General features: G+C 44.2%; 1 protein-coding gene across 6 annotated transcripts in view; it reads left to right on the forward strand.

Annotated features, from left to right (window-relative positions):
- Positions 1-19,902, forward strand: part of LOC121600391 (AH receptor-interacting protein-like) — a 61,813-nt gene that overhangs the window by 1,080 nt on the left and 40,831 nt on the right. For 5 of the 6 annotated variants that reach the window (XM_041928933.1, XM_041928938.1, XM_041928934.1 and 2 more), the window contains exon 2: positions 2,315-2,963. The gene's annotated coding sequence lies outside the window, so the exon portion shown is untranslated. Of the gene's footprint in view, positions 1-2,063; positions 2,089-2,314; positions 2,964-19,902 lie in introns of those variants that run through there. The other variant, XM_041928936.1, reaches the window with a different exon arrangement.

A 19,902-nucleotide genomic window follows, 5' to 3' on the forward strand; every position in this document is an offset into this window, starting at 1 on the left:
CCTACTGTGACGGTTTTTCTTTTTTTTTTTCTGCATCGGTTTTGCTTCGCTGAATGTACGCCAAAGATCACAACAATCGGACGATTAGAGAAGCGCTTCTGTTTTGGCGCATCGTTTGGCGTATTTTTTCGTTTTCTCTTTCTTCCGGTGATTTCGTCTTCTTGGCCATTCTACGGTAACCAACGCTGTATGCAATGTTGATGTTATGTTTCCAAAGGGAAGAAAAAGGTAGCGAGTAAAGAAAAAAAGTGTATAAAATATTTCGTGCGGAAGAGCTTGAAAGCTAGATGTGACATTTGGATTTCGGTACAGAAAAGACGGTCAAAGGATATATGTTTTTTTGTTGGAATTATGAAATCACTTTTAATATATTCTTGAATGAATACACTAACGACCAATGACGCTCAAAATACATACGGAAGCGCAATTTTAATGAGAAAAAACTGTAAATCTGTTTGCATTCATAATTTGAATTTTATCGTTTAAAATGAAAATGGCCTTTTCACACACTTTTAATCACAGACTACACATGCCAACTAAATGCCAACAATCACATTTACTTAGAAGATGGTGTTTTAACATTAAATTAATGAGTATTGCATCTAAGAATAGTTATACGAACAGATTTATCAGCCAAACTTGTAAACATTAAAAGGTGCAAGATATTTGTATTGGAAGCTTTTCCATGATACTTTAGGGCTAGACCGTAGCTCAATATTTGCTGAACCTAGTTAAGGTCTTAATCTTTTCAGTTCGTGGAGAATTTTATTTTAATTGTTGACACACTCACGAGATCGTTGATGAAAAAAACAAACAAACAAACAAAATAAGTTGTTACAAAATAGACTAATTACTTTGTTCAGAGAAGCTTCACATAAAGATCAACCTTCGAATGTGATAACATTCTCCGTTGCAACAGCATCCACCTCCAATTCACAACCCACCGCTAACGATCATAAAAGCATATGTCTCGCCAGTACGCCACCACACTTTACGCCGGCCGCCGTTTGCATTTCATCGTTAATTAACTCTAATCGAATCTAATGATAAGTAAGTTCTTTGGAGCATCATCTGCATTCTCGCAGCCCAGGGGGCGGCGGAGATTCGTTCAGCAGCAGCAGCACCACCGAGAAACTCTCCGCCCGATAGTAGATAAATTTTGTACACACCACTTCCCTTATCGGGTGGTAATTAGTGCTTATGACACGCCGGAAGAGCGCAAGCATTTGGGACCGAAAAAAGGGACAAAACCGCAGCATATAATGTCCTTTCAATGCTCGCCTGCCCAACCACTCTCTCCGGGTGGATGCTCTCCCTCGGTGCAAAATAGAATTGTAAGGAAAAGTTTTAACAAAAGTGCGGAAAACCGTCTTTAAACCGAAGCTTCCCTCTTTGAAGTGGGTGAAATCATTTCTGGCTGTGGCAGGGGCGACTGTACGCAAATACAAAGAGCGCAAGAGGAAGCACCTAACACAAAGGGACGACGGGATGCTGCCGTACCTTCTTTAAACGCCCGCCGGAAAGTGAGACAGTAGCAGCTGGTGTGCCCGAAAACCGTGCCCCAAAACGCGTGCTCGGTCGGTCCGGTCCGTTTTGAGCAAGCAGCAACACACTACCACATGGACTTTGCCATGGAAACACCGATAGAACGTAGCAACACGCGCCCAGCATATTTGCTCGCTGCTAACCTCACGCAAACAACAAACGTGCGCGCGGCTTTCGCTGAAATTGTACGGGCAGCAGGAGGGGGATCATCCTGGCTGGCGACGCCAGGATGGCTGGGACGGTTGGGTTGTTCTTCTTTTTGTTACTTTTGCTCCACGCCCGAAGGACACACGGATCTGCACACGAGTCCAGCTCGCCCCAAACGTGCTTCGGGATGTGTGTCGTCATCGGGATAAAACTCCTCCCGTTGCGCCTGTGTTGGTGTGGCCTTCGATCTTTGCACCGCGAGCTCAGGGTAGGCTGGAAGCAGTTTTTCTAGCAGCATAGCAGGCTGGGGCGACTAACATAAACATCGCATTACTCACCGCCCAAAACTCAGGCCGCCCTTGGGCGTAGGGAAACAGAGCGAGCAAGGATGTGTTGGTGAGAGAAAGAGAGAAACTGTGTTCATCCTGAACGTGTGGTGATTTGTGGTGATGGGGCGGGAAAGGGAGCGTCGTTGGTTTGGGACAAAGGAAAACCCCGGGAAAAACTGGTAGTCTCCCCCTTACCCTTACCCCAGCAGTAACAGCAGCAGTGGTGAGTCATAAATTAAACTCGCAATAACTCCTTTCCCGCTTTTCTCCTTTCTCTTTCTCTCTGTGTGCAGGATATTTCGTACCTTTGGTACAGGATTTTCCACCGGATTTGATTGGGAGAAGAACAGGACGGAGTGTCCAGTTTTGTTGTCTGCTTTTAGCGCGCGCACTGCTCTTGTGCATCCCCAACTGATTGTGATTGTGTGAGGAAATATTTTTACATTGAGTGAAATAATTCTTCCCGTGGTTTACAAGTGTAATTGTGCCTGTGTGTGTGTGTGTGTGTGCGTACGATTTGTTATTGTGAAGGTGTTAATTAAGCGCAGGTTGGAAAAAAAACGTGTTCGGTCGATGAATTTCCCAGCAGAGTAAGAGTTTCGCCATCGAATTTGCAAGCGTGTTGGTGCAGCCAAGTGCAAAGTGAAACCCAATACCAAGTGTGTGTGTATTTGTTTGTCTGTGTGCTGAAAGGAAAAGCGGTTTGCGAAAAGAGTGAAATTCAGAATTGTGAGGTTCCGTAGCGGAACTGTCGTGTTTATCTTTTGCGGATAGAATTGTTTTAGGGGAGATGTACACTTAAACCGTTGCAGCGAGACCAAAAAGGATTAAATTCGATCGATCCGCCGGCGTCGATACTGGAGGAGAAGAGCGGGTGTTCTAGAGTTTGAAGGACAAGTGACTCCACACAATTCTCAGCATTTTTGGATATCCCCCCTTCTGGTAAGTACAGTTTCAAACATTCCAATCATAAATTGTGTTAAAAACTTGACGCAATAATATCTCTTACGAAATTACGGTTTGGATGAGAAACAGATGCACGTCCGGTCTTGTAGGAACTGGCGCGTCTACCACTAGACTGGCAGCCCGTCCGTTGGAGCCAACAGTTATTTGGGTATTTAAAAAAGGAGCAATTCAGCAACATTCAGTATTTAGATTAAATGTAGATTTCGTTTGGTTTTATACATATCAACAGTTTAGGATATATATAGCCTGTTTTGTTCTAGCTGAGTAATGTTTCAGTTGGCGTTTAAAATTTTGAAACCTCAAATTACGTCAAATATTTCAAATTTATGCTTTCTTTCTGCTTATGTTTTTTTTTCTTCTTCCATTACCTTTACCTCTCGGCTCTGCACAATTGCACTGCAATTATTTCACTTCCTGAAACGTATATATGCCCAAAACAAAGCTCACCATCTTATCCCTGGCATTAGAAGCAGTTCGTACATAGTGTAAGAGCATCCACAGGAGGGGAAAAAATGGCAAGAAAAGTAAGGAAATCCTCACAATAGTGTTTAACAAAAGAGCAGCTACAAATTGAAACGGCAATAATCACTCTGCCGCTGTGCTGCTGATGCTCGAACCGGCCGGGATCATATGCCGCTCGACCGTATCAAATCCGTTTCCGGGCAAAAAACGGAGCATAACGGTGCGGGTTCGGTAATTTTCAAGCGAGCAAAAGTTTCAATTGTATCGCGAACGATTGCGCTCGCTTAACACCTTTAAGCTGCCCTCGAGATCCGATGGGAGGTCGTTAAGAACGTTTTGGGAGGGAGTGAAGTTTACGTTTCCTTACCGTATTTTCCCAATCACGACCTTTTCCCTCTCCTGTTGGCTCCCGATAATGGCTCGCTGGTAATGTGGGCAAAGCGTAATTTGCGGCACAACTCATTAAACACACATTTTTCGGGATGGGTTTTTGCTGTTGTTGTTGTTGTTGTTGTGTGCGCCTGTGGTGGCCCGGTGGCACCAAATCCCCGTGGTTCTGAAAGTGGTCTAACAACCAACGTTCAATTTCGCACCAGATGGCAGCAAACCCTGAATCTGGATCTGGGAGTTGTTGTTTTTTTTTGTTTCTTTTCTTTCGTTTGTTTGTGCACATTTATTTGCAGCCAAGCCTGCACTCCCGGAAACCCGCCCGGGCCAGAAATGAAATTCGAATTGGTAACGTTATGCCTTTTCCTCGTCCACACTGTTCGTTTATGCGTTTGGTGTGGTTACCTTTAGCGTCCAAAAAAAAAATCGAATTTCGGTATTACATCTTTATTTGAATAGCCAATCGAACTATTTCGACTGGACGTCCGAGTATTGGTGGGCTCTTGAACCCTCCGGGAGAGAACAACACACCCATCATCGATTTGGCACACAAAATGGGATCGTCTGGGAATGGCAAAATATTGGCATAGTTTTATTTCTGGTCGTGCACCCGTCACAAGGGGGTAAAAAAACATTCGAATATTTCTTTCTGCAAACGAAACAAAAGTAGCGAAAATTGAGTTTTCTTGGGTGAGGGAAAGAAGAAGAAGAACAAAAGAAAAGCAAGAAACTATGTCATCGCTGTCTTCAACAGTTTGTTTCTGTCGAGGAGTGTTGTGGGTTGAGCGTTTTATTGAGAAAGGGAAAATAATAACGAACAGCGACCGATGGGGGTTGTAGTTCACCTAATTTTGGACTAAGTTTGTTTCGCTTTTTTCCTCCATTTTCTGATTGGCTCTGCTATGGTTGAATATTTGGGTCAATTTGGGTGATATACATTTGCTTCCATGTCCTGTTTGGCAATGTGCCACTACTGTGGTGGTGGTGTGCCCGATGTGTTTCATCGGAAAATATCAAGCTTAGAAGTAGATTTGCTTGGAAAATATGTTCTACGAAATTATGTTCACTCGATAGAACCGCTCAATGGTGTTTGTTTACAACGGCTTATTGCTTATGTGCAGAAACGCACCAGCAGCTAGATAGCGAATAAATTTTAATTACAGGATGCTGTGTCTCACCCTTCTGCAGGGTGTCAATTAACTTCACAAAACGATGCCTCTACACCTGCATTCCATTCGTTGCTGCATTTTTCCCCCCTACGCTTATCTCTCCGTTTTAATTTAGCTTTTTGCTCCTCAGCAGGGAGGTAATTACTTTTCCCTTTTTTTGTCTGTACCAACGTGAAAGCCGTTCGTTAGCCGGGGAAAGCTCGGTGTATGTTCTAGCTATTGGGGCGAAAAAGCTAATAGGCAATGGAATAGAAAGGGGAATGCGAAGGGGAGGGGCTCTGTGAAGAAGGTTCTACTAGCATGGCAAACCATCCAAAGCGAACCTCGAAACCGTTCGGAAAGCGTTATCGCGCATCGCGAGGAAGGGAACATAATACGGTAAAAAACACAACTACACTGTCTTGTGTATTTATTTGCGTCTTGAAAAACAAAACGAAAAAAAAATACACGCACATTAAACCCATCTTTATCACGGAAAGAAACTGGTTCTCGGGGAGGGGGATGAATGCTCAAGGATGGGTGTAGAATAAAGGGAATCAAAAGAAGGAAGCACTTTGAAGGTCTTTTGGAAGCCTTTCTGGGTGGAGCAGAGTAAGATAGAGAGGAACGAGGTTTAACGTTAAATGTGTTCAAAAAGCACGTGAGAAAGAGAGTGTGCCACCAAAACAAGTAGACGAAAACAGACATACCTAAAAAACAAAACAGAGAAAAATAAAACCTTCTTCACCAAACCAAGAAGTTAATGATTTGCTTTCTTGGCTGGGCCCTGTTCGTGCAGACGCTTTGGTGAGCGCTTTGTTACCTTTTTGCCGTGTATTTTCTCCGGCCAGTTTGTTTTGATGACTCGTAATCGGTGCGGTAACTTCGGTGCGATTTAGTAGAGGAAACAGAAACGCTTGCTCATGGAGCGCAACGGCTTCTTGGGTGCCTAGTAGTGTAATACCTTAATCGGGCGCATCAGACGGATGAACATCATGGTTCTTCTTGTTCGTTATAACTGTGGGGCTGTGTGTGTTGCTGCTGTATTTGTTTGTTAGTTTCCCTATCTATGCTGTGCTCCCATTTCATTACGGATTTCACATCACTTTGAAGGCCAACCGAAAGCAACATACAAAACATGACTCATCTGTGAACTGTGTTCCCTCGGTTCGCTTGCTACCGACGGTGATGATGATGATGACGATGATGAACAAACATTGAATAGAACGGGAACCTACCGATAAAGAAAGGGTTTTTTGAAGCCCTCCCCCCCCCCCCCCCCATTCCGGCGGTATCTAAGAGGGCCCAGTTTTGCGCTTCGGCATCCAGCGCGGAAAAGAAGCTTCATCATCATATCGCGTATTATTTAACGGTAACGGTACACAGCAAAACTACTATGCCTCGGGGGAAGGATGGGTAGGGACGTCTCAGCATGGCGCCACCCACACAAACCCAGCGAATCGTGTCCGGCATTCGCCGGAGAAGCTATAATTCAGCGTCGATTACGATTACGCCGATGATGATATGGATTACATTCGTGGCTGCGGGGCTAATTCTATTCCGGAATCGTGGTTTTATTGAGCAATTTCTCAACATCGGCACGGGTTTAAAGTCATCAGTTTCATTTAAAGAGACGAAGTGAATTAAGTGGCTTCTGGCACTGCCGAACTCGAGGGCCGCAAAACAATGGAGCTGAGACGGCTAAATGCTATTCATTATTGTAATAGCTCCACCACGCGAACAGCAAAATTGAGTGGTTTCGGGTGTTTTAATGCCGCTCGCTCTCTGGCAGATGATTTGTCTATTCGCTTTCCGATTAATTATGGTCTTCTCGCCGCCGACGCGTTACTTTCTTTGGGTCAAATGGTGTGTAAATGTTATCTTATCTCGAGTTTTTTTTTCATCTCACTTCACGTTTAAATCCTCGGTCGCTTCCAGCAGACTCACCGGCAGTTGAAGTACGTCTCAAGTGACGGAACTGTCGGGACTGTCTTCATCCGTCACTTCAAAGCTGACTCGCGCCCACTCCAACTTGTAGTAATGAGCGCTTTTTTGTGTGGCGTTGATGGCTTTTGCCCGTCAAACCATCACGCTTCAATTAAATCCCGAGTTTCTTTACGGACATCTTTTAAATCTCTCTCTCTTTCTCCCCAAACGGGAGAGTGTCTGACGAAGAAGAAGCCTTTCATTGTCACCCCACCAAGTATACACACGTTGCCCCCTTTGCATGTAATCTCAAATGCGTCGATTTGTAAGGTTATTGTAAGGGGTACGAAGACTTGACATCGGTTTGTGACGACCAATTGGTCACACATACCACGATGGGAATAGTGCTCTGTCCCGAAAATAGTAACGCTCGAGTTGATACAACCAAACTTTTATGGCTTTTCGATAAGCCCCGCAGGTTACGTCCATTAGAGTTCCTTTTTAACCCAAGAACAAGTCGCTCCATTCGAGCGTAACGGTCCAACGTTGTAGAACTAATCACAGGATGGCAGTTTATCGGAGAGGTTTTTTGATTAAGCTATAAGCCTGTGTGTGTTTCTGTCTTTCAATACATTAATCGTCCGTTATCCAATTTTTGTACATTATCATAAATGTTTCCCGCAATCCTTCACGACCACACGTCCGCAGATGGAACAGATTTGAATGAGTACGGCGACGGCGTGTCTTATAAATCACAAACAAGAGCTACTGGAATGTGGCCGGAGCCAGCAATGTCAGGACTCGTTGAATCGTTATGATGAGTGCTCGTGATAGTCACGGGCAATTATCATTCCGAGACGGTGGCGGAGGCACCGAAACGGCATCACCCACGCTGCAATGTTTTCCACAGTTTCTCCAGGCCGACGACGACGACCTCGTAAACCGAAATGCACGATACGGTATCGTTCCAGCATATATTCAAGCGGTTCCGTTCCTTTTCTTTTTGTGTAGTTTGCAAATGGGACGGAAAATCATGATGCCTTGCACGGCATCTCAACCATGTGGGGATTTTTTTCTTCTACCTACTTTTCGTGTCCCGCCGACACTCCGATGAGTATCGCTCTTGGTGCGCCACTACCACCAGAAGAAGTCATTCCAAAATGGTTCGGTAGCGTGCAGCGTGCGATGTAAACAAACCCGCCATCAAGCCGGGCCGTGTTGGTGTTTTCTCCCTCCCCCCGGTTTGACAAGGTTTTGCATCTCGATACTGGCTTGGATGACAACGACAACAACGAGATATCCTCCCCTGCAGCCTTCAGTCCTTAGTTCCACTTTGATGAGCGAGAATAAGGGGTTCTCGTTTCCGCTTTCCGCTTTCCGCTGGTTGTAATGCTCTCCTTGCTTTTCTTGGGGGCGCAATTGACACGTGAACCTTTGTCTCGGTGAACATGATAGTGGTAACGATGTCGACGTCTTGGCTTGCATCTGCTTATCTGTGCTTGTTACAGAAGCTTTACGACGTTTGTGATGTGTTGAACAGATTTTTTTTGCTTCGTCTCCCTGACGCTTCTAATTACGGTCCGACAAGGCTCGTGTTGGGCTTGTTTTCGAATTCTTCACGTTCATGCAACGGGAACTAATTTCATTGATTGCTCTGAAACACCTCCAGCGTATGCTGTGCCATATGTTGTCGTAGCCCCCTGTTCAACGTTAGCCTTCACGTTGCTAGAGACATATGTCGACAATAACAACAACGATTCTTTCATCACTGAACGAATCCAAATAGGAAAGTGAACGGTTGGACAACAAAAAACCGTCGTGTCCAAGAGTCGTTCACCGCTTCCAGAACGTTTTCGGCGTGTGCTCTATTTTTAAGACTTGCCTCCTGCCAGACCCCTCGTCCGCAGTGGTCCGATTCGCTGATGAATCAGTTGTTTTCCGCTCAATTCATGTCAATTGAGATTGCGAAAGATCTGTCAACGGAACTGTTGATTGTAGGGCATCATCCCGTTTCCCTGTTTCCAGGAATGAATCAATGAAACCCACAAAAAAAGTATAAAACCGAAACGAACCGAACAAATCGATCTGTTTGTTGGGCGCGTGTCTCGTGTGGTAGCTTAATTATTTAATGGCCAAAGTGGTGTGCCGTATCATATGTTCGCTTGCCATCTACGGAGGTAAGTTATGGCCTCGTTTAATCGTCTTTCTTATGTGAAGTCTGCTTGAGTTCTTTTTTTTTCTCAAACGACATAAATGCATCTATTTCCACGAAAACAATCAACTGGGACACGATGGAAAGGAGGTCAAAAAATGATAATCACATCAGTTTGCTGTTTATGTGGAGCAACTGGGGTGCAGTGACATCGTTCCTTTCACTGGCACAGCACTTGCAAGATGTAGAAATTGAAGCATGATGTATGCATGGAAGCAATTTCCAATTCTTGGGAAATGAAAAGGTGACCGCGTAAGCAAACGCCAACTTCCTCGAGTCATCGTGGGCTGAGAATGCATTAGGTCATCGTCTCGAAGCGCATGAGTCAACAGACTTATGCTCCATGATCTGCTGGGTGTTCCAACGTTCTAGTCTCGATCGTGATTCACGCACACACACACACTTCATCCACCTTGGCCACATACAAATCCTTTCACCGCTGGAATGTGGCTGCCGGTGGTGGTGCATCAAGAACACACCAAGCACGATGTCGAGGGCATACCATCGGAGCCATGGCCTTAAGGTATTACGGTGTGCAAGTACTCTCGGGCGAACGGCGTGCCCAAGCAACGGTTGATTGATTCGTTGACCGGTAGTCTGGAGAGCGGAGTAGGTTCGGCGACCGGTTCTGCATACACGACCGGGCACTTGACAGCTCATCACGCGTGCGCGCCGTACGTTGGAGTAACACGAAAGCCTAATGGACAGGTTAGTGGCTGCTTCTATAGCTGTGCGCTGGGTAATCGGTTACACCTCACCGTTAGGTTTGAAGCCTCTCATTCGCTTCAGCAAAGCCTTTTTAGTACGTATTGCTACGAAGAAATCATAGGCAAGCCTCACAAACTGTCGTTACATTTGTATCGGCATGCGGATCATCTTCACTAATTGGCTGAATGATGCAGCATGCTGTGAAAAAGCAAATCCATCGATTTACTCTCAATTAATCACTCATGCAGCTCACTATGCCAAACCCAATAATCTCACTTCTTCAAGCTTTATCTTCAAGCTTTATTAGCAATGTGCTAGCAGGGGCGACAGTATGGCGTCGATTATGACGTGAAAGATGAAACGTTCATCGTCATCATCAGGCGTCTGATGAGCTCGGGAAGGAAATCAATTTCCACCCATCATGCCCATTATTCAGCTCCGGTGTAACGAGAGAGGGAGAGAGAAAGTTTAGCGTGGTAGATCCATTACAACAGCCCATCGCATTTTGAAGCGTTGTACCTCTTTCTGTTCCTTAATGAACTTCACCCAAGCGATAGGCACGGGTTGTCTACTCCGCCTCTGCACCCGGTTATGTTTGACGTTTGTGTTAGCGGACATTCCTGTTCGATGGGCAGCTACACTCACACACGCACGCCAGGGCCAGCAAAACCATCCGTCATCATTGCAAACTTAACCGTCACTTAATTGATGTGTAAATATTTGTGCTCGAGATAAATTTCATCCACCGACCGGGGGCCTTCATGCGTTGTTGTGGACGGAGATGGAACGCCCAATCGCTTGAAAGACAAACATCGGCCTCCCGATAGGAGGGCCCCGATTAAACAAACGTCCGAGCGAGAGCATCACGCAAGATGCGCTGGTTGAGTAGTGAGCTCTGGAGGGGGATTTCGGATAAACATTGCTGGCTTGTTTTCTTTTTTTTTGACTTCGGCACCGTTGGCGCTAGAATGCATCCTGCGGATAGGAATTCGCACTGGAGATATCCAAACACGGAATGTGGTCTCTTTTTAAGGTAAAGAGTATTTTCGAAGCAAATCCAAGTGGAATCCTTCTGGTGGAATAGGTTTGTAAAAATAAAACTTTCGCCTATAACAATAAATAACCAATTGTAAAAACGGCGCATTTATTATAACTCGCGAATGACCTTGCTGGAAGCAATCAATCCACATCAGCATATTTAACGCGCACCCATTCAAATTATGACAGCTGTCAAGCAATCCCACGCGATCGAATCGATCGAAACAGATCGCCAATTCTGACGTCAGCGCGGGCCGGGCTAATGTAAACGTCTGCCCACTTTCGATCGATATATTCACGAAATCAAAATAATCACCCCAGAAGTTCGGCGGGCACACTTGGCCGCTCTGACTTTGACTTTCAAAGTTGCCTTATTTTTTGGCTTCTAATTGATTCTCACCCCGTTCTTCGACTATAAAACGTACCGGGCGAGATGTGCACAATGAATACCGTAGCGCGTGTAAAAGTGGTCAGTACTAAAAATGGCAAGCATTTTAACGGCTCTGTGTATCGGGCAAACGGGCTATAAAGTTAACCCCCTTCTTCTTGGCCGGATCTCTGGGACAAGGACATACACTGGCACCCAGTTGGGACGCCGTCGTGAGAAGCGGTGACTTTGGTTAAGATGCGTTTAAATGGCCCGTCCGTTTCACTGCACTGCTGCTGCTGCTGCTGCTTCATTAAGAAGAAGGCACGAAGGAGGCTTTGGGGTTATGACATCATCGTACCGTTCGTTAACCGGTCTCTCGTTGGGAGCGCCCAATGGATGCCGGGTCCGGTTTGGAATCGTCACTGTCAGTGTATGCTGGCGAATAATAATTACACGCGGCGAGCGAAACATAAAAAAATTCGAGTCGAACGCGTAAAGAGGGCAAATCGGGAGGCATTCGATACATGACGTCTTCGCCGTTTTGCTGTTGTCGTGAAAGAGATGAAGGCTGCATGAGGATGAAAACTGTTTTTTTTTTTCAATGTGTTATTGCTTCCACCCCATGCATGGGACAATATATGTAAAAATAAAATACATTTTCATGCGTCTTTTTCGCTCTGAGGAAAAGCAGGGAAGCAGGGAGAGAGAGAGAGTAGTTCAAGAGGATCAAACCGGGGGCGCATGAGATATTAGCTACATAACAACAGAAAACGAAACACCAACCGAAAAGCGCACGCCACAAAACACAACACACAAAGTGGTCAAAACGGGATGCAAAAATAACAGTCGAAAAGGAAGAGCAATTTAAATTTAAACTGCTGCAACCAACGCGGGGAGTCGTGTGCGGCCGTCTCGCAGGCGAGGGAATTCGGGGGAATTAAGATTCACATACTCTCAATCTAGCAGCGAACGAAACGTTCCCCTTCTGCCCACTTTCTCATGCACGGAGAAGAGGGGGCGACCAAGAAGTTGCACTAAACGCTGTGAATCCAATCCAATTCAAAACGAGCGTTACGAAAATCCGCGTCCCAACAGAGAGGCTGTGAACAGCGAGCAGCGCGGCCTAACGCACCCATTCTGACCCGGATGACCCTGAGAATCAGCGAAACGTTGCGATGTTGCGATTTGCGAGCAAACAGAATAAAAAAAAAAAAAAACTACGGATGATCTTGTTGTTCCTGTTTTAAGATGCTCGATTACGTCTAACTGACCACAGAGGAATAGCAAAAAAAAAAAAACAAAAGTCGCATAATTTTTGCCTCACAGCAACGTTTAGCCGCGTGTTTGGCGCTAATAGACGAGCGCTTAACTGTAATCGCGCGCGAGTTGGCTTATGTGTTCATTAGTGTCGTTTAGCAATAGTGAAACAACAAACAACGTGTTATAATGCTACTTAATGTGGAGATATTTGTTTTTAGTTCGGAAGGAGAGAAACAGAGCAGTTCGTGAAGTGTTTCTCGATCTGCAAAACGGTCGCTATTAGAAAGTGTGATGTCTTGTTACTTTGTACCGTTTTGAGTTGGTGCACATTTTGAATTGTTATTCTGGTTATTGCCGTTGTTTCAACAAAAGGGGGAAATTTATCACCTAGTCAAGCCCCCGCCGACATTGATTACTATCATTGCTCTCGATCTGTCAAACTGTCAAACTGCTGTCGCGCAAAAAACGTTGTGAAGTGCGGAAGAAGTGCGCATTTTAACACAACAGCCTCTGTACCGCTGTCACCCACCAAAGCTGTGAAAACAGCGAACCCCGGGGTCAATGGGACCTGGGAAAGCGATGGCAATACTGCCCCGGCTCCATGTTTTCCACTGTAGACTGACAGCCAACTTCATCCGGTAAGTCGGTGTACCGCAAAAGCAAACGGGGAAACCCTCTCCTCCCCCCCAAGTAGATGCGGATTTCATTTTTGCGGTTTCGTCCGAGCGGCAAGGAAAAGCAAAACATCAACCAGCTCAACGCGGTCCACCAGCTTTCCACGGCCGCGCTGGTTGCTATGCTACCGTGTGAATGGAATGCGATCGGGGGGATGGTGAACGCGGAAAGAGAAAATAGAACAAATCCATTGCCTGCTTGCGTAGGGTTTTTTTGTGTTGCCACTGTTCACTAAAGGCTACAGAAAGCACGTGTGAATCGAATAACGGCGGAAGCCAACGGCGCGGGAACAAATAGGCGGAAAATGACATTAGCGGTGTGCAGATTTATGCACGTTTCTCAAGATAGCGTGTGCGTGTGTACGTACGTGTATTGGTATGTGTACGATTGGTAATGATCCTAGTTGCGGTGGTAAATAATTGAAATTTATTACCGCATCGTTGGACTGTCTTAAGTGAACGGGGAAAAGGGGGAAAATAAATGGGCATGAGTGGGCACAAATTAGGTGGCCCGATGCTTTTTGTGTGCAGACATACAAAATTGCAACAAATTGATTTGTCTTGTGCAAATCTTACGGGTAAGACAATCCCATTTAAAAGTTTTAATTTTTAAATTGAATCGATTGCCAGCTTTCACTGCGACAAGACAAACCTTCCTGTAATCAATTATAATCGTATCAATTGCATACTTTTAGGCACCATGTGTCATTTCTGACAATTGCACTACAATCCACAGTGATGTCATTGCTGTCACATCATCACGTCATATAATTAGTGTTTGGGACGATTCCCATTCGGCTGTGAAATGGAACATAACTTACTTTAATTACTCACAGAACTTTATCCTACAGCTTCTGTGTTCATTCACTCAAGAGCAAATGTCAAATGAGGCCAACCTATTAAATCTTAATGTTTGTTCATCTCCGTTCGGGAAGCTATCCTCCCTCCATTTACAGTGGCCGGCAAAATAAAGTGGCCACTACTTACATTTTTACATTTTTCTAATTTTTTTTCGTTAAAAGTGAAGCTATCTTTGTGTTATATTTTTTTAAACAATCTTCATTCTTTGCTCTTAAATGTGCAATCAAAATTTATTGAAAAAAATCAAAGGTTTACCAGTACCAAAAATATTTTTAAAAAAATTAGTCCAAATCACACTGACAAAAAAAAGTGCCCACTATGCAAATCGATCAAACTTATCGTTTTTATCGTTTTGTTTTGACAGATTTTTTGTTGACATGAGGTGTTTAGGCAAGCGACCGGTTGCATGCATTAGCATTTGGCATTGAAGTGGATTCGTACTTTAATTTTGGACAATTTGGCTCAGTTGCACAAAATGGAAAACAACACAAAACAAATTCCTCTGGCTGTCCGAAAATTAGTTGTTCGCGATGTTCAGAACGGGGAATCACATCGAGCTGTTGCTGGCAAGTATAGCATCAGCAAATCAGCAGTTGGAAAAATCTTTAAAAAATATAGTACGTTAGGTTCAGTGGTAGATCGCCCAGGCCGAGGTAGGAAGAGAATAACAGATAGCAAAACAGACACCAGGATCGTGCGCGAAGTGAAGAAAAACCCTAACTTTTTTCAACTCATGTCGCATAAAACCGCTTGAATGGCCTCCACAAAGTCCTGATCTAAATCCCATCGAGAATTTGTGGGCCATTCTCGATGATAGAGTGAAAAAAACTGGCGTAACTAATAAAGATAAATATTTTGAAGCCCTAGAGAACGCCTGGGAAAATCTTGACCCAAATCATATAGAAAATCTAGTGGAGAGTATGCCAAAGCGCTTGCAGTTAGTCCTAAGATCCAAAGGGGGGCACATAAAATATTAAATAGTTGTTGTTTGTGTTTAATAAATCAATTTGTTGAAAATAATTCATGTGGGCACTTTTTTTTGTCAGTGTGATTTGGACTAATTTTTTTAAAAATATTTTTGGTACTGGTAAACCTTTGATTTTTTCAATAAATTTTGATTGCACATTTAAGAGCAAAGAATGAAGATTGTTTAAAAAAATATAACACAAAGATAGCTTCACTTTTAACGAAAAAAATTAGAAAAATGTAAAAATGTAAGTAGTGGCCACTTTATTTTGCCGGCCACTGTACTTAACCAACCGACCGCCAACCGATCGTAAAAGTAAATGAAACATCATAACATGTTCAATAGCATAGGCAATGATCACCCCGGATCCGCACTCGAAGACAATTCTCCAGCAACAAACCAACCAAGCAAAACTCAATACATTCTCCAGCCGATGATCGTTCCGGAAGATAAGGAGGGCCATAACATTTCAAACACCCTTCTCTCCCCCACCACGATGCCGGTACGGACGCGATCGGGGTTCGATAAATCGAAATTATTTTCCACATCCAGCAAAGAGCAAAGTCGCTCACTCGCGCGCCCGTACTGCACCACAAACCAGGCACACAGAGGACTTTGGAGAAGGGGCTTTATATCGTTTTTCGTTACATTTTCACAACCACGGTGGCTGTATTTATGAGCCCCCCAGCCCTGTATATCCAATTCTCAAACCGCATCCTTTGCGGCATTAAACGAACACGACGCCGTCGTCGCCGTCGCACTTTCCCGCGGGTTGAACGAGCGAGCGGAGAAATCGATCCGTTCTTCACGCGCGCACTGCAATAGAACTTCGTCCAGCGTGGCAGGAGGGGGGAGGTTGGTTGGTATGCTCCACGCGGATCCGGGCCTAGCCGACAGGCGCCAACCTTTTTCCCTTACAATGGAACTGTATATCTTGCTTTCACGGGGCCGCGCTTTTGAAGGGCCCTTGCAAGAGAGCTGTATTTAAATAGTGCTCTGTTGGTGGAATCCTATTCCCAGGTACTTCCCAGGGAAGGGAAGATGGAATGAGACAGCACCCAAATCCAATCAAAGTATTTGGTGAAGGAATTAATTTGCCCGCTACCCTATTAATTGGCCTCACCTGTAGGGAAGCGTAAGTAATCTGTTTGAATTAAATATTTAATACCGCGTTTCTCCTCTTCAAAGGGAATGCCCTGTGTGCTAGCGGGGACCGGGAAACCGTTTGAAGAGGTGAAAGGATTTAAACTCGAGAAATGGTGCGGTTTTCCACTGTGATGTTGGTGGCATCGTCTATCGATCCCCGGTACGAGCAATCAAGCAAAGCCTATATCCGTGTACTTGGCCTCCGTACTGCCTCGTGCTCGTGAAGGCAAAGGGCAAACATAGCAGCAGTTTTGCTCTTGCATGTTGGCCCCCGTAATGAAGGTGAAGGTAACGTTTTTGAACCGGGCGCTCTCAATCACGATTCATTGGCTTTAATTTAGAACTAGAGCACAACCCCCCCGGGACGAGGAGCGTTGGTACACCGGCGGGATCTTCTTCGGCACATGGGAGACCTAGACTCGGTGGAAAAAATGTGGATTTCTTTTTTCGCTTACGTGTGCGTTGCATTGGAGCTTTTACCGCATTGCAGCCTATTTGGTATTCTGGGCACGAACTCCTGTCCTAACAAGCGGTTTCGTGGGAAGTACGTGCGATGAGCAATGGGAAAATGTTATTGCAAAGCACATGTTCGACAAATTGTCAGTCGGTGTGTTCTGGTTTGTCTTTAAAAAACTGGAACAGCTTCCCATTTTCGCCTACAATTATGCTTACCCGCGCTCTAAAAGAAATGTGAAACTTTATTTCCTTTTTTCCCTCTTAAGGTTCAAAAGTTCGCACCATCAGAAAAATACAAAAAAGTCCTTCAACCTCACTTAGCAAGCCTTAGGCGGCTGCAGGAGGAAAAATTGCAAAACATATCACATTTCCGGCTCCTTCCCCGATTGAACGTCCCGTAACTGAAGACGAATATGTGCTTTAGTGTGGTGGTATTACGAATAAAAGTAGGCCTTGATGTAACAAACAAACACAAACAAGACCACGACGTTCCTTTACTCCTATTGCTCCTTTCAATGGACCTACTTTCGTCCTTCTATGTTGCCCTTACAAGCAGCCTTTTTCCTCTTCTTCTGTTGCCCTTACTATCAAAGGAACCCAAAAATAAAAAGGATCGAAACACTAAACAAAACAAAACAGCATGTTTCCCTACCGGCAGCACACAGACACACAAAACCTTTGACGTTGTTTGGAAATGCTTTTTATATTGCTTTGCGATTTATTTTTCATGAGCTCCACTTACCTCGCAACCGCCTTTTCGCCGTCTCGTCTCGAAATGTGATTCCTATGCTGCAAGGACATTTGAAAGCCTGCCACTCTCACGAGTTTTTGACACGCGAACCATGAATGTCCATGAACCTGCCCGCTGTAGTGTGCCGCCCCTAGGTTTGGAAGGTGTACATGTATCTGTGGGTGAAGATGGTTTGTTTCTAATGGTGGAGGCTTTTTTCCAGGGAGTGGAAAACGTCGAAACGATATTTTGCAGGCATTAGCGGTGCGGATGGAAAACCCCGAGCAGTATTGTGTATTTATTTATTCAACGTATTTTTTTTATATTATGTTTGACTACGACGGCACCACATGCCCACATACGCAGCAGCACCGCGTGGGGTCATAAGGATATACACGTGGAGCGCGCGTCAGCAGTTTTGACATTATTGACAGGCGATGGCGGTGTGTATGGTAGCTGTATCCCTCTTTTCTCCGGGGGAGGGGTTATGTTTTATCGCTTCCGTGTTGGTGTGATAAAACGTACGGTAACGGTACTGAATGCTATTAATTTCTAGCATTATACCACACCTTTCCGATCGTACGGTTATCATCGTTCGTTGGCATTTGGCTGGTACTGTTTTCGATCCCTGTTGCATCCAGGTTACTTAATGCGAGAGAAGCGAAAAGAAAATTGAATATGACTGACAGGAATATTCATTGTATCATGATGTAGCGAAACGGAAGTCCCAGAAACCCCCTATTGTCATACGTTTGTACCTAAAAGGGACGTATAAAATGGGTGAACTCAATAATACCCGCTGAGGAGTTCAGCAAAAAACAAAGAAAACAAGAAAAACCCCTCATAATTAAATTAAATGTACAAACTCCACCTGCCTTCCTTTAAACAAGCACCCAAATTAATGCGTAAAATTATGCACAACAGGCTTATGAGTGCTGTCCCATGCCTTTATTGCTCCATATACCCAAAAAACCACTTGAACTGCACAGCAGCAGCACACAATCTAAACCACCCAACCCATCATCCACGCCCTCCCGAAAAGTAAAAGGAAATTCACCCCAAAATGAATCAATTATGGCATATCATGACAAACAGCTTCTTAATTACGTTTCAGCATCCTATTTGCCCAGAGTGGCCTTATTATGCCTGTTCCCCAGATGATTCGTTTTGCGCAAATTTGCTTTTAATAACTGTCGGACGAAATACGGTATTTGCGTACGAACGAAATGAAACCCTGAAGAATGTTTGCTGCCACAAAAATTGTAATGCTACTGCTTAAGAACAATATTTCCATTTCCCTCTCTCTCCATTTCTCTCCTTGTCCGCTGAAGATCTTCATCAAGCTCAAGTTAATAATTAAATAAAATGTTCAACCATTTCCAATGCTTTTAGCATTCGCTATCGTGTAGCGTTGGGTGTTGTGTGCGTACCCCGGGAATAGTGCCTGCTTTCTTTCAAGATTCCTGGCCCTGAAAAGCTGCCCCGCGGAAAGGCCACGACATGCCAACTTCACTGACAGCCATTGCACAAATGCGATAAATCAATTAAACCGTTCCAACAGTTGCTGGCTGGCACGGCACTGGAACGTTGTTATTGTTTGGTTAGGTGGGTAAAAAAGTCCCAAACTCTTTTCGCGTAGAAGATCGTGGTGGGAAAAGGGATGAAAATGATTTATTTTCCCTTTGAAATGCTTATTCATTAAAATAGAAATATTTTGTTAAATTTCAACGTGCTATTTTAGGCAATTCAACGATAAAACGATGGTTGAAATTAACACTTTTGTTCTTTAAACTCTTGTTCGTTTAAAAATCACAATTTGTAAAGCAAATGACTGAGAGGTCTAAATTTTATCCTGTTTACATCAATTTTTTCACTTATTGACCAAATGTGGTGTACCAAAATCATTGATAAGTTTTAATAATTTATGTTATGATGCCTAAAGTAATATTTCCACTTATGATGTTTGGGTTGTATAAAAGTGTGGAATCAATTTTTTGCTATACAAGATGTCTGTACGGCTTTTGTTTCGAAAAGTGCCATAAATATTTGTTCAGGTCTTGTAATATTGGTTTTAAATAATCTAGAATTTAAAAACTACTTAAAGCATTATACAATCCAATGTAAAATAACTGACGAAGTAGAAAACTAAACACTCATTCCTGAGACCTAAACATATTAAACTTTTCCTCCAACCCAACATTTCCTTTTCGCGCCTCTTCCACGAATAGCGCAAAGAAGTTTAACTTTTTTGCGCTTTCTTCGTTCATCATTTCTTGTTGTGTGATGTTGTTTTTTTGTTTGCTACATTATTTTCAATACCATAGCTACAACCTTCCAATTGACATGCTATGCTGTCCGAAAGCCGAACAGCAGAAAGTGGTAGCTCCCGGATCGTGGCAACGAAGGAAAAAGGGCAACAAAACAAAAACAACTCAGCAAACAACGGGCGCGTACAGCGCGGGATAGAAACGGGAACGAATAGCTCCGCGGCCACGGTGGAAATTTAATTACGCTATATGAACTGCTGCACTGCTTGTTGTTGTGCTTTTCTTCCTTTAATGTTCGTATCG

This window comes from Anopheles merus, chromosome 3L (assembly GCF_017562075.2).
Source record: "Anopheles merus strain MAF chromosome 3L, AmerM5.1, whole genome shotgun sequence".
Lineage (NCBI taxonomy): Eukaryota > Metazoa > Arthropoda > Insecta > Diptera > Culicidae > Anopheles > Anopheles merus.